Source organism: Pogona vitticeps, chromosome 2 (assembly GCF_051106095.1).
Source record: "Pogona vitticeps strain Pit_001003342236 chromosome 2, PviZW2.1, whole genome shotgun sequence".
Classification (NCBI taxonomy): Eukaryota; Metazoa; Chordata; class Lepidosauria; order Squamata; family Agamidae; genus Pogona; species Pogona vitticeps.
The window spans coordinates 86,981,095-86,994,717 of NC_135784.1; the positions used below are offsets into that span (position 1 = coordinate 86,981,095).

The following is a 13,623-nucleotide window of genomic DNA, read 5'->3' on the forward strand; positions in this document are numbered from 1 at the left end:
ATAGGGCAGCCATTTTCGCTGCCTGTGCAAGGAATCTGTCCCAGAAAAGAGCGGGGGGCATTTTGTTTACCAGGCGGCCATTTTGAAACCGCCGATCAGCTGTCTGAAAATCATTGTTTTGTGAAGAATCGGTTCCCGAAGCAGGGAACCAATCATCGCAAAGTGAAATTCCCCCATAGGAAACATCGTAAAGCAATCACAAAAGCAATTGCAAAAAGTTCATCGTAATGTGGTTTCATCGTTAAACGGAGCGATCGTAAAGCGAGGCACCACTGTATTTAAGATAAAAATGCAAATAGCTTTAGCTTGTGATAAATAATGTTTGTGTAGAACTCAAGCATCTTAACCTTAGATCAACTTCAGCATTATGGTACGTAGAGTGTCTGTTAGATTCGGTGTCTAGGAATAACATGTGTAATACATGTACTGGAAAACATAATGCAATATATTTACACTAATTTTTTTTAGATGCACATCTACAGTGCTTTACAGATACATGGTGAAGAGTTGTTTATGAGTACCTGTGCTATGGTGTCATGGATACACTTATAAAACAATACTGTGGATACTAGCCGTGTATTTGCAAGTGTGAGTGGTATGACTATGGAAGTTTGTAAATCAATTTAAAAACACTGTTACATAATCTAGATGAAGCAGAAGTCAGTGAGACTCCTTGTAAGAAAACTTACATAGTTGCATCATAATGACAGAAAACCCATCAAATGTAGGATATTGATTAAGGAAGTTACTTCCAAAGTCATTGCCACAGAGGCTAAACTGAACATCCCAACAAGGATAGAAGCCACTTTATTTATTATTTATTTATTTATTTAACTTATATGCTGCCCACTCTACCCAAAGGTCTCTGGGCAGTTTAAAAGAATTAAAATTCAATTAAAATACAATAAAAGATAAAATGATTAAAATACAATTAAAAAGATACTCTAAAAATTGTCATCAGGACCCACAGTTGATGTTATTTCAATTAAAAGCCTTCTGGAACAGGAAGGTTTTGACCTGGTGCCGAAATGTCATCAACGTCGGCACCAGACGAATCTCAGTCGGGAGGGCATTCCATAGTCTGGGGGCAGCTGCCGAAAAGACCCTTTGTCTACAAGCCGTCCCTCTTACCTCCTTGAGGGATGGCTCTTTCAAAAGGGGCCCCTGGCTAGATCTTAACTGCCGGGTAGGCTCATATGGAAAAAATGGTTCATAGTGTGAAAGATGTCCGAATGGCTTAGGGACATGAAAAGATCTGCTGAGAAGCTCTGACTGGCTGTTGTTTCTTAGTGCATATTCATAACATGTGAACAGATATGCACCTTCCCTTTCTGTTTCTGATGTTCAGTACAACAAATGTTATACATACAAGTGTATATAAAGCAAACATTTCTTTGTACATAATGTGAGTCAGCTGTAGGGATTTGATTGAACTATTTAAAAATATATTCCTCTTTTCAGAAACAAGGGCTGCAGTTTTATGCAGCTTACTGTGGACTTCTGAGTAAACACAGCTACAAATACTCAACTGTCCCACACACACTAAACTAGAACACAGACAGAGTTCTAGCTCCTGTCCTCCGAAGATGCCAGCCACAGAGACTGGCGAAACACTACGAAGAAAAACCTCCAGAACACAGCCAAACAGCCCGAAAAACCCACAACAAACACGGTTAGGCTTAGCCTTTAGATATGAAATTAATTCAATTAGGCTCTTGTAAAGTCATTTGATTTTGTCTATGTTTAAAGTGATCTGATGCTATGTTGGCAAACCACATATAACTTTCTGATTGTGTTCTGTTCTTAGATGTGCCAGTTTTGTAGCTCTAGCAATATGTAAGCATCGATGAATGACACAGAGTATAACTCTTATTTATTTTTATCTATTTATATAAAATATCTTACCCCTCCTTTCTCCTGTATCTATTTGTTTATTTAAAATTTTACCTCATCCATCTAGTGGCAAAACCACTACTTTAGGCAGGTTTAAAACGACCCAAGGCAGCTTACCTCATTAAAAGACAATATTTAAAGTTAAAAATAGTAAGTATACAAATACTCCAAAGGATCAAACAAATACCACACTAAAAAGAATTCAAAACAGTAAGGTGCAATGATCCATTAAAACAAAAACAACAACTCTCACTCTGTCAGTCACTAAGGGAAAGCCTGCCTTATGAGAAAAGTCTTCACCTGCTTGTGAAAGGACAGCAAAGATGGTGCCAGTCTGGCTTCCTGTGGGAGGGAGTTCCAGAGCAGTTACAGACCAGGCCTTTTCCCATGTCTACCAGTGTTTTGATTATGCTTCTTTTTTGCTGTGAGTGGTGGTTGGAGTTTTTGTGCAGGTACCGGTCTGTGTGGGTGGGTTTTCTGTAGACCTTGTGTCTACAGAAACTTGCCCTGGCTTCGGCACCCCTCACACCCACAGTCTGGTTCTGATATGTGGATGGCACCTTTGCAATTTGGAGCCACGGTGAAAAAAAAAATTGGAAGAATTTATCAACCATCTCAACAGCATCCAGCCAAATATACAATTCACCATGGAAAAAGACATAGAGGGCCAACTCCTGTTCTTAGATGTCATGGTCTTACGCAAAACTGACCTCCGACTGGGACACAAGGTCTACAGAAAACCCACCCACACAGACCGGTACCTACACAAAAACTCCAACCACCACCCACAGCAAAAAAGAGGCATAATCGAAACACTGAACTCAACCATCTGAATTGGGCCCTACAGGCAAATGGCTACTCCAAAAATGAAATCACAAGAGCCATCAAACCAAGAAAACAGCACCAAACTGAACAAGAAAAACAGCCACCCACAAATAAAGTATTACTGCGACACATCAAAGGGGCCATGGACTGCATGGGGAAACTTTTGAAAAAACACAACCTACAAACAGTATTCAAGCCCACCACAAAAATACAACAAATGTTACGGTCAGCAAAGGACAGAAGGGACCCCCTCACCACTGCAGGAGTATACCGGATACCTTGCAGTTGTGGCCAGGTATATATTGGAACCACAAAATGAAGCATCCACACCAGAATCAAAGAACATGAGAGACACTGCAGACTAAAACAACCAGAAAAATCTGCAGTAGCTGAACATGCCCTAAAACAAACTGGACATGAAATTCTATTTCAAAATACTGAAATACTGGACAACATCAGCAATCATTACGTCAGACTGCACAGGGAAGCCATTGAAATCCACAAGCAGCAGCAGAACTTCAACAAAAAAGAGGAAAGTTTGAAACTCAACAAAACGTGGCTCCCAGCTCTCAAAAATACAGCATGCAAAAGGTCAACAAACTCTACCCAGCCACAAGGACCAGGGATCACTACACACAAAAGACCAGCTAATGACACCCATCAACCACAGTGACAAATAATCTCTCCTTCTTATCACAACAATACGCCCACAACAAGACACACTAATCACCCATCGCCTGAAAAGGACAAAAGCCTATCTCACAGCCATAAATACTCCACTCCCAAGCCAACTACACTAGAGCACAGAGTGCTGTCCTCTGAAGATGCCGGCCACAGAGACTGGCAAAACGTTAGGAAGAACAAACTTCAGAACACGGCCAAAGAGCCTGAAAAACCCACAACAACCATTATAAATGGAGTTGGTGTGTTAAAAGTCTTAATTTATCAACATCCCATTCTGTTCCTAAAAACAAAGCTTGTGAGCAGCATACCTTCCCTTGAGGTCTGTCTCCAGTGTTTCATATACAGAGCTATACTAACTCTGTGCATGGGGCTTCAATTATCATACCTAAATAGTGACTGCTAGATAGATTCAGATCGCATTCGCACAAAATGAATCTGCTTTCCTTTACAAACCATCTAACCAGTAATCGCCATTGCATAATATTGCAACCTAATGGGGTGACCTTGGAGTGTAGTTTTGAAGGAGACATGCCTCCTTAATAAACTCTAAATATAATTGTAACCCTTCTTCCTAGTCTCATCTTGGTCATTTCCTCATCCCCAGAGCCCAGTTTTAGTCTGGGCATGGGGAACTGCTTTCATTTCTTCATCATCTTCACTGCTCTTTATAGTTATCTTTTTTGCAGTAAAGTGACCACCACACAGTGTGGACACACTAAAGGCTTACACACTGGCATTGCTATTGGCAATAACACAGCAGCAGACTTTGTCCTAGCAGTTCCCAAAATCTGAATTTGCTTATTTTAGTGCAACTGTTCACTGACTTGATTTTTAAAAGAACTTCCAGGGGAGGAGCAGAATTACTCTACCTGTTGTGAAAACAAGAGTATTGTGGCACCTTAGAGCAGTGGTTCTCAAACCTTTGATTCTGTAGATATTTTGGATTCTGAAATTTCCCAGAAGCCTCAGCCAGCATGGCCAGTAGCCCAGGATTCTAGGGAGCAAAGTCCAAAATATCTGGAGGGTCTAATGCTGAGAAGACGTGCCTTAAAGTCTAACAAATTCATCTTGGAATACACTTATTTAGTCCAGAGTTCACTTTACCTGATGCATCATTCTAAAGTTGCAGATTATGTGTGTTGCAGTCTAACATCTGGAGAGGCACATGTTCCCCACCCTTTTCCCCACAGAGGCAGAAAGTGAACACATCCACTGACTAATAGGTTAGAGGAAAAGGTCTGTGCAAGTGAGCTTGCAAAGCAAATCACCTTCTCCTCTGGAAAACAGCGGTGGAATGGCAGGCAATGCTGACAGTTCTTTTGCACTCATACCTCAGTGAGTTGGGTTCCAGGCTGCAGCGCCAAAGGTTGGGAATTTGATTCCCTGCCATCCATCCCAGGAGGGGAGTCAGCCTGTGCAGCTGTGTGCAACCTAGAGTCACAGGGCGCCCCCAGAAAAAAAGAAATGCTAAACCACTTCTGAGTACTGCTTACCTAGAAAACTTTGAGAAGGGTCACCATAAGAGTTGACTTGATGGCACATGATTATTTAATGGGGTTTTAAAGCCTGTTCGAAACCATGTGGTGAAGGGAAGGAATATTGAGAGGAGGGGAATAAAGTTAAGACGGGATATTTTGTCGGCGTGTCTCTTTTTCTGTTGGAGCACCTTATCCTAGTCTTACAAATTCCAGGCTACAGCCCGCTTTCGCGGCCCCGCTGCAGTTGCTAAGACTCCTTCCCACCCTGATATCCGCTCCTAATAGTATGGCCCCGTCGCTCTTGCCGCGTGCGGCTTCCTCTCGCCGGAGCAGCCGCGACTGCGCAAGACGGCCGTGGCTGGAAGCAGCAGCAGCAGCAGCGGTAGCGCCGCGCCTGATCACGTGTCACCGCTTGGGCTCGCGCGGCAGCCCTTCCCCCCCTATCTGCTTGCCCTGGACGGGCGCGCGCGCGCGCGCTTTCGCTCGCTCTCAGCTGCGAATGTTGTGAATAAAATGCGCCGTTTGTTATACCCCGGCGGCGCGGGCGGTTCTTAAAGGGCCAGAGACCTAGGGCCACGGGCAACCTCCCCCTTTTTTTACCTTGCCCGGCTCTGCTGGAAACCCGGGGGGAGGGTGCAGCTCTCCGGGAACCAAGACGAAAACAAAGAAGCAACCGGAAATAGCCGCGGCAGCTGGGGGGTGGGGGCGCGCGGGCATCGGGCCCAGCGGAGGCGCCCGCGAACGGCAACAAAAGGGGAGGGATTTTTTTTTTTTTAGGTTGCCGTTGCACCCGGAGAAGCAGGAAGGTAAGGCGGGGTGGGGTGAGGGTGGGTTGAGGAGAGGGGCGTGCTTGCTTGCATGCATGCATACCTGGATACATTCAGGCAGGAGCTGGCGACCCTGGAGGTGGGAGGAGAGGGGCGGGCGTGAAGCTTGGGCAGTTGGGTTGCAGACGACAAGGCTTTGAAGCGACCGTATAGAAATAAAGAACTATCGTGGGGAAGGGGATGCTTGGCTTCTGTGCGGTACAGAAGAGGAGGGGCGGGAGCTGGAGAGGCGGGCATGGCAAACGGCGGCTGTCCTCCCCACCCGGGCAGCCCCGGGCCATTGCCCCGTTATGGACCGTGAACTACACCTGCCGCACCACGGGTGGGCAGCGGCCGTGGCGTCTCCGTCCCTTGCAAAATGTGGGGCTGAGCCGCCGCCGCCGCCTCGTTTCTTGTGCCTGTAGAGTTCTCCCCCCACCCCCCTCCGGGCTCGGAAACGCCAGTGTTTCATTTTTATCCCGACTAGGTACGTGGGGGGCGGCGGCGGCGGCGGCGGAAATTGGAGATCGGACAAAGGGGGTGCTGACCGGCCCCGCAGCTGGGCTGGGGAAGGGAAGGGAAGGGAAGCGGAGGGCAGTTGCTTTCCTGACACGTGCTGCTGCTCCTCTCGACGTGGATGCCTTTGTCTGGAAGCGGCGAAGAGGGTCGTCCCTTCCTGTGGGGCTTTGGGGGGGGGCTTTTCGGGTGTCCGCTGCCAAGGAGGGGGACGAATGAAGGGGCTCCTCCGCGGCCTCGTTGCTCGGCTTCCCCTCCGCCGCTTCCCAGAGGGGGTTCGGGGCAGGCCGAGGGAGCGCGCTTGCCTCCGCTGCCTTTTGTTACTGCTTTTGTTTCGCGCGGAGCACATGGCCTGTGATCTCGCGGCTCTTAAAGTTACAGAATCCCCCCCCCCCAACCTGGGCACGAACGGATCGATGGCCGAGGCTGGACGTCCTCCGGGGCTGGGGGAGGGGGAGGCCAAGCCCGCCCCCCCGTCCCTCGTGGGGAGCCCTCGGTGCTGGGGACTCGAAGGTCAAAATCCACCTACCCCCCCTTCCCCGAGGCTGCAGAGCAGAAGGAGCGAGGTGGTCAGAGGCGAGCGTGTGCGATAACCCGTGGGTGAAAATAAACAGCCATTGCCTGGCCGGAATTGATGTCTGCTGCTGTACAGGCTAGGAGGTGCAGTAATAGCAGTGTGGAAACGAAATATGCCGAATTTCTTCCAAACAGGGCCTGGCAGCTGTCAGAGGACTGACGGTTGTCTCCAACAGCAAAGAGGCAAGTGTGTGCGGGAGCCCCATTGTGTCTTCTGAGGATGATTCAGTCTCTCTATTCTTAGAAGCTGCTCCTGAAGGCTTCCTCAAGAAGGAAACTGAACACCAGTGGAGAAGCAACCAGGGCTGCCATTCTAGACTTGCCTAAATAAGCCTCATCAATTTTTTGTTGGTTAAACTTAAAGGAAGGAGGGTTTGGAAAACCCATTTCATCTCTTGTACACAGCACTGTGTGTGTGTTTTTTTTAAATGTATTATTTGAAGGTTTATAGCCCTGGGTGGCTTCCTGACATGATGCATATATGTATTGCTGTTGTGTAAGAATGATTCCATGAAGAGTCCCCCCCATTTTTCCAGTTTTCAAAGGAAGAGATTAATAGGTTTTATCAACACCTCTGTACTCAGTGCTGTCTTTAAGTTTGCATGGGTCTGTTGTTACAGTGAGCACTAAAAAGGTCTTACAGGCTCTTCCACAAGAGAAATGTCTCCCAACTCAAGTTCTAAATAAGTGACATTTCTGAGTTGCAAGCACAGATGGCTGAAGAAAATGCATCCAGGAAACAATCTGCATTTTTGGTTAGGTTTTCAGACTAAAGTAAATAGAACAGGAGGCTTCATCAGGTGTCAGTGAGAGCCACTGTTAGATGATAATAGGAAAAATTCTGTTTACAGAGTAGCTAGTGTTGTTTTGAGAGACTGAAGGAGAACATGAGGGAGAACAGAACTGCTTAGTGATAGTAATGCATGGCACCAAAGTAATAAAATCTGAGTTGTGGTGGCCCTGATTCTGTCTGTGGGATTTCAGGATGGATGATGCAAAATATCCATGATAGCAGTTTTTTCTCTCACTGTGTTCATTGCTTCGGAATGGCTTTCCTGGGACTCAGGAAATGTTATTGTTTGTGCATCAGATGCTGTTGGGAAGAAACAGAGATCTGTGCAGGACAGTGAGCCATGAAGTTGTCGTCGTATGTTAATACCTGTTGAAGATTCACAAAATATCTTTGCGGCTCACAGGTAATCATGAGGTCTCAGCTTGTCACACGGAACATTTCCTGTGTTTTGTGGCATGAATATTCATACGCCAAGGCATAAGGTTACTAAAGTGTGTGCTGATATGAAAACATTACCAGCCTTCTGCAGTCAGAGAGGTCACCTGGGGCCAACGGAAATACTTGCTGGAAAAGAATTTAACATAGCAGAGCTGAAGATGGTGCATGGTAAATGGCTAAAAAGAATAAGATTCTGGTTAGCTGGAACCACATGGGGTATCACCAAAACCTTATTTCAGAAAGCTTTCAATCCAGTCCTAATGTTCTTGTGCTGCAATACTGTATATAATTATCCAGTGATACTGTTGTGAAGAATCTTACCAGTTGGCATGGCATTGAGCATACAGTATCTTTGTGGACAATGCTGATCAGTGCAAATCTTGTTTTTATTATCTCTGTTAACTCTGTTCGAAATGCTGGAAAGCTTTTATAGCAATTGCTAGCCAAGGAATGTTTAGATGAATTGGCACATTGTTAGGCAGCAGAGAGTAATTAACAATGGATTCTAGTACTTTGATTTGCTGTCAGAAGATGAGCGAGGTTTGATGGCTGTGATAAAGGTGCCTTTCCCTCTTTTGGTCCTGCTGCATAGTCTCATCTGTCTGAATTCTTCACAGATGAATTTCTGTATAAGGAAGAGTAGCATGGAAATTTAGTTTTGTCTTTGGGGTAACAACACCCATGTAGAAAATAGGCATTTGCTTATATCCCCGCTGTTATTCCCACCCCACCCCCCCAACGTTGCACCCATGTGCACAATTGAACAGCAATCCACATGGGTGTATCCCATTGCCACACTTCACACATGTGCTTCTTAATGAGGCAGTATAATAGTAATGAAGTGCCTTCAAGACCATTCTGATTTTTGGTGATCCCGCTCAGGGTTTTCTGAGTATTAAGTACTTGGAAGTAGTTCACCATTCTGTTATGTAGGGGGTGTTTTGGAACTGTGGAGCTTTCAACCAGCTCACTGAGCACTACCTGAAACAATGTACATCTGATGAAGTGGGCAGCAGTCTATATAAGCGTATGATAAATAAAGTGTGGTAGTGTTTTTATTGTTATTCAGTGGTTTTTTAAAATTCAAAAGTTGTAGGAATGTTCTGAAATAAATCAGTGGTTCCTAACCCTGGGTCCCCACATGTTCTTGAACTAAAACTCCCAAAAACCTTCACAGTTAACTGTGCTAGCCAGGATTTCTGGCAGTTGTTGTCCAAGAACATCTGAGGACCCAGGGTTGGGAACCAGTGACATAAATGAATAAATGAAATTTTAAAAGAAGCTATTAAATACTAGTAATACCTTTCAGTTTTCAGAAAGTTACAAGCCACTAATATATGCACCCTTCAAACCTTCATTTGAAAAATACAGGGTCAGCCTCTGTTTACTTGTCTAAGAGCTTCCCCCCCCCCCCCCAGTTTTTGTTCTGTTAAGTTTTGGTTAGGTGTGTGATGGAATTTCCTGTTTAGAAATATTACTCTGTTTACCAGACTGTTGAGAGAAATTTATATAAGTGAAGACACTTGCTTGTTAAAATTAACTGTAAGATGAATGACTCTGAGTTGTTATTGCTAAGGAGTCCTACTATGTTGATTCTAAAGGTGGAACCAGTACTGTAACTTACTGCACCTCATTAGGCAGGGCTACACAACCATGGTTCACATCTGGTGTGAGCACATGCCTGTATAACACAAGCATATACAGCAACTCCATGTGTGTACACAGAGAGAATGTGAGAGATCTCAGGATCTTTCTGTACTCCTTTGCTCTAGCAGTCTTCAGTAAGACTGCTGTTTACCTTCTACTAGTGTTCCCCAGCTGGACTGCAGGAGTGAACTGCAGGTTGGGAGTAGATCCTGTTGCTGTTTTTTGTTTGTTTGGGTTTTTTTGTTCTTGTTTTTTGTTTTGGAGAGGGGTATCTGAGGGTCCAGTGCAGTCAATGAGTATCCTTAGCATGGTATGCATTAGAATGGGCTAGATGCACAAATATAAATTTACTTCTGAGTTCCTACAGATTAAAGATTCTGACAACCTTATTTGGAAAAGGGCTTTGTTCTTGTCAAAAGAACTCTTGCTGATCTACTGCAAATCATCCAGAGATCTGCTGATACATTCTAACCATTTCTGCCTGAACCGATTCTGTAGATCCCAGCCTCAAATAGTGTTGGGTTTGGTGTCTTTTTCTTCCTTTTTTTTTTTTTTTTGCACTTTACTTTTTTTCTCACCAGTACATTAATAATCAAGTGGCATCAAGTCAATTCTGACTTACGGTGACCCCTTCCAGAGTTTTTCAGGTAGAGAGTATTCGGAAGGGGTTCACGGTTCCCTTTTTCTTCTGGTGGCACTCTTGGACTGTGCAGCTTGCTTAAGGACACTTAGGCTGGCTCTTTCCTAGGAAACACAGTGGGGAATCCAGCCAGCTAACCAGTACATTAGAACTTTGAAAAATGTTTCTGTTTTTCTTTCATTGCACTATTTACAGTTAGACGAAAAGCTGAGTAGGATGCTCTCTTATCCTGTTAGTGCTCCTGCTTCTGCTGAATAAAGTTGCTGTTGGGTTTATTAAACTAGATAATTAAATAATATTTGCTCACAATGTATCATTTGCATAATTGATTCCCTTTGTATTGGCTTTCTAGGTCTGGGATTTTAGGTTTTGATTTGCATTAAAGTAAGTCTCTTTTCATACTATTCAAAAGAGAATTAAGGTTGGCAATTTCATCATGACTTGTTGATGGTGTGCTTGTTTAAAATGGCATTTTGCTTTTCATACATATATCCAGAACAGCTGCACTTTATGAGGGTTATGAGTTATATAACCCAAATTATTTTTGACGAGTATGTATAATTACAAACCTGATGGGGTGTACATGCTGTGTGTATACCAGCTGAGGGTGGTCCTTTTCAGCCTCAGGGTTGAATAGGTTTCAGACAAGAACACTGGAAGGGGAGGGCACACGCTATAGTACCGTCACTGTTGTGTGACTTTTGTCCTTCTTGCCTCTGCCATGTTCACTTTCTTGTACCCCAGACACACAATCACACATACATTATCTTTTTATGGTAGCAGCTGGCTTACTAAAATGTGTACATTGACACTAGTGGAGGCTTTTTAAAACCCTCTTTGCAGTGGGTGATTTTTTGGGAAGGGTTGCAGTGTTGGAGAGAAGAGATTTAGGCCTTCCCTCCTGAGCTGCACCCTCTCTTCAGAAGTGTTTTCCATACTGCAGTTAGACATCTAAAAAGTCTCTTTCTAGGTGAAAGGGAAAAGGTGGAATCCCTTAGTTGTTATCACAGCTTTGTCAGGGACAAGGCCGGAGGGAAGCTGGCTGTGTTGGGTGGAGGCTTCCCGTGAGCCATATGGGACTTACAGGCTGGTTATTCCTATACCTGATGTATGCTATGCTTGCAGGTAGGAGCCTCTTACAGGAAACTCTGTGACTGGACAGGAAAACCTCTATAAAGTCACAGAACATTGGTTATTTCTCCTTAGGCTGTTAATAGGCTATGCTTGCTGTTTGTTGGGCAGTCAAGCTAGGAGCAGGACTTTGAGCCAGTGGTATCTGTAGATTTCTTTCAAAGTGTGATGCACACAGAAGTCCTGTTTTGCACACAAAACAAATCTGTGTATGCAGAAGAAATGGGCATTTTCAATTACATGCAAGAAAGAAATGTGATTTTCATTGTGTGAGAACATGTTTTTAGGGTCACAAACTGCATGTAGGGCTGCCTGAAGTTTTTTCATTGCATTTTTCAAACATGTCGAACAAGAAGTGGAGTGTAGTGCTGGTGGGAGGCGTATCTGGTGATTGTATTGAATGGTGTTCTGGGTATAGAGGAAAATCACAGCTATGATATAGAAGTCAAGGGGCAAGTTGAGTAATATAGTATCTTCATTGGGCCACCAAATGATATTTATGCACATGCCCACACACAAGGGCAGAAATGTTCAAAATTCATCCTTAGCTTAGAGGCAAGATGGTTTCTTTATTTACGCTATTTATGCTGCATGGAGCAGACCTTCTACAGCACATGTATCAAACTCAAGGCCCACTGGGCCATTTCATGTGGCCTTTTCAGTGTTGCCTGCTACAGTGCAGTATACAATACACAGGCACTTATTTGGTCACCCACCACAAGGATGCTGGGAATCTGCCCAGCGGGACTTCTAAATCCAGCATTCCAAGCAGTGAAGAGTCAGAAAGTGCAGCTGCTTTGGTGGCATACATTGCCCATTCCTGTTCTTACATTTATATGGTCTTACAGATACAACTGGTCCTTTGAGGGCAACCATAATGCCGAAGTGGCCCAAGATGAATTTGAGTTCGACACCTCTGTTCTATAGTATGGATGAAGGACTGTTTTCAGCCCAAGGATCTCTTTTCGGCATGGGTTAATCTTCCATGGGATACATGCCAGGAGTGAATAGGACCTAAATCAAAATGGGACAGAGCCAAAGGAAACACTCTGTGGGAAAACCAGGATTCAGACCATTAATGAGTTTCAATATTAAAACTAGTTTCTTAAATAGGGCATGGAAGGCTAGTCCAGTCCAGCCTGACAGTTGTTTCAAAAGAGGAGTAATGTGATTTTTCAGTACTCTGGCAGCAGTGTTCTAAGTCCAAAAACTTCATGAGCCCCCCTGTCTTTAAAGATAGGTCTATGTAGAGTGTATGCTGATGACACCCAACCCTATCTCTCCTTCACATATGATTCCAAGGAAGCCGTTCTGTGTTCAGATCGGTGTCATTAGTAATGGAATGGGATCAGACTAACAAACAGAAACTTAATCCAGACAAGAGAGAGGTGCTCGTGGTAAGTCAAAAGGCAAATTGGGATAGGAATTCAGTTTGTACTGGATAGGTTCACACTCCCTCTGAAAAGTCAAGTCCACAGCTTGGGTGTTCTCCTTGACTCAACCCTGAGCTTGGATGCACAGATTCCAACAGTGGCCAGGAGAATTTTTGCACAATGAAAGATGGTGTGCCAGTTGTGTCTGTTCCTTCCAATGTCTGATCTGGCCACACATGTCTTATTTACATCCTGTTTGGATTACTGCAACATTCTCTATGTGGGTCTACCTTTGAAGAGTGTTCAGAAATTCCAGCTGGATCAAAACGCTGCAGCCAGACTATTGACTAGCATTGGTTACAGAGATCATGTATTATACTGGCTGTCAGTCTGTTTCTAGGCGCAGTTCAAAGTGTTGGTCATGACCTGCAAAGCCTTATATGACTTGGGTTCAGGCTATTTGAATGATCATATCACCCTATATGAGTCTTCTCGACTTTTAAGATATTCTGGGAAGGCCCTTCTCTTGGTTCCACCACCTTCCCAAGCTCATGTGGTGAGGACATGTGAAAAGGCCTTCTTAGTGGCTGCTCCCAGGCTTTGGAATGCACTGCTTGGAGAAGCCCGGTTGGCCCCCTCCCTCTTGTCCTTCCATCCTTAGGCAAAGGCCTTCCACTTCAGGCAGGCTTTAATGCAGCAAGTCTCTCAGGAATGTGTTGTTTATTAAGTTACAAATTTTCAATTCTTTTCAATTCTTTTTAAGTTTGATTAGACATGGGATAGTCATATTCGTCTCCCGGGGGAGACAAACATAAATATTGGC

General features: G+C 44.5%; 1 protein-coding gene across 7 annotated transcripts in view; it reads left to right on the forward strand.

Annotated features, from left to right (window-relative positions):
- RNF44 (ring finger protein 44) overlaps nt 1-13,623 on the forward strand; it is an 84,791-nt gene that overhangs the window by 21,561 nt on the left and 49,607 nt on the right. For 3 of the 7 annotated variants that reach the window (XR_002300334.3, XM_072989967.2, XM_072989962.2), the window contains exon 1: nt 5,547-5,686. The exons of 2 other annotated variants lie outside the window; for them this stretch is intronic. The gene's annotated coding sequence lies outside the window, so the exon portion shown is untranslated. Of the gene's footprint in view, nt 1-5,546; nt 5,687-6,078; nt 6,174-7,868; nt 7,975-13,623 lie in introns of those variants that run through there. 2 more of the 7 variants (XM_072989964.2, XM_072989966.2) reach the window with 2 other exon arrangements.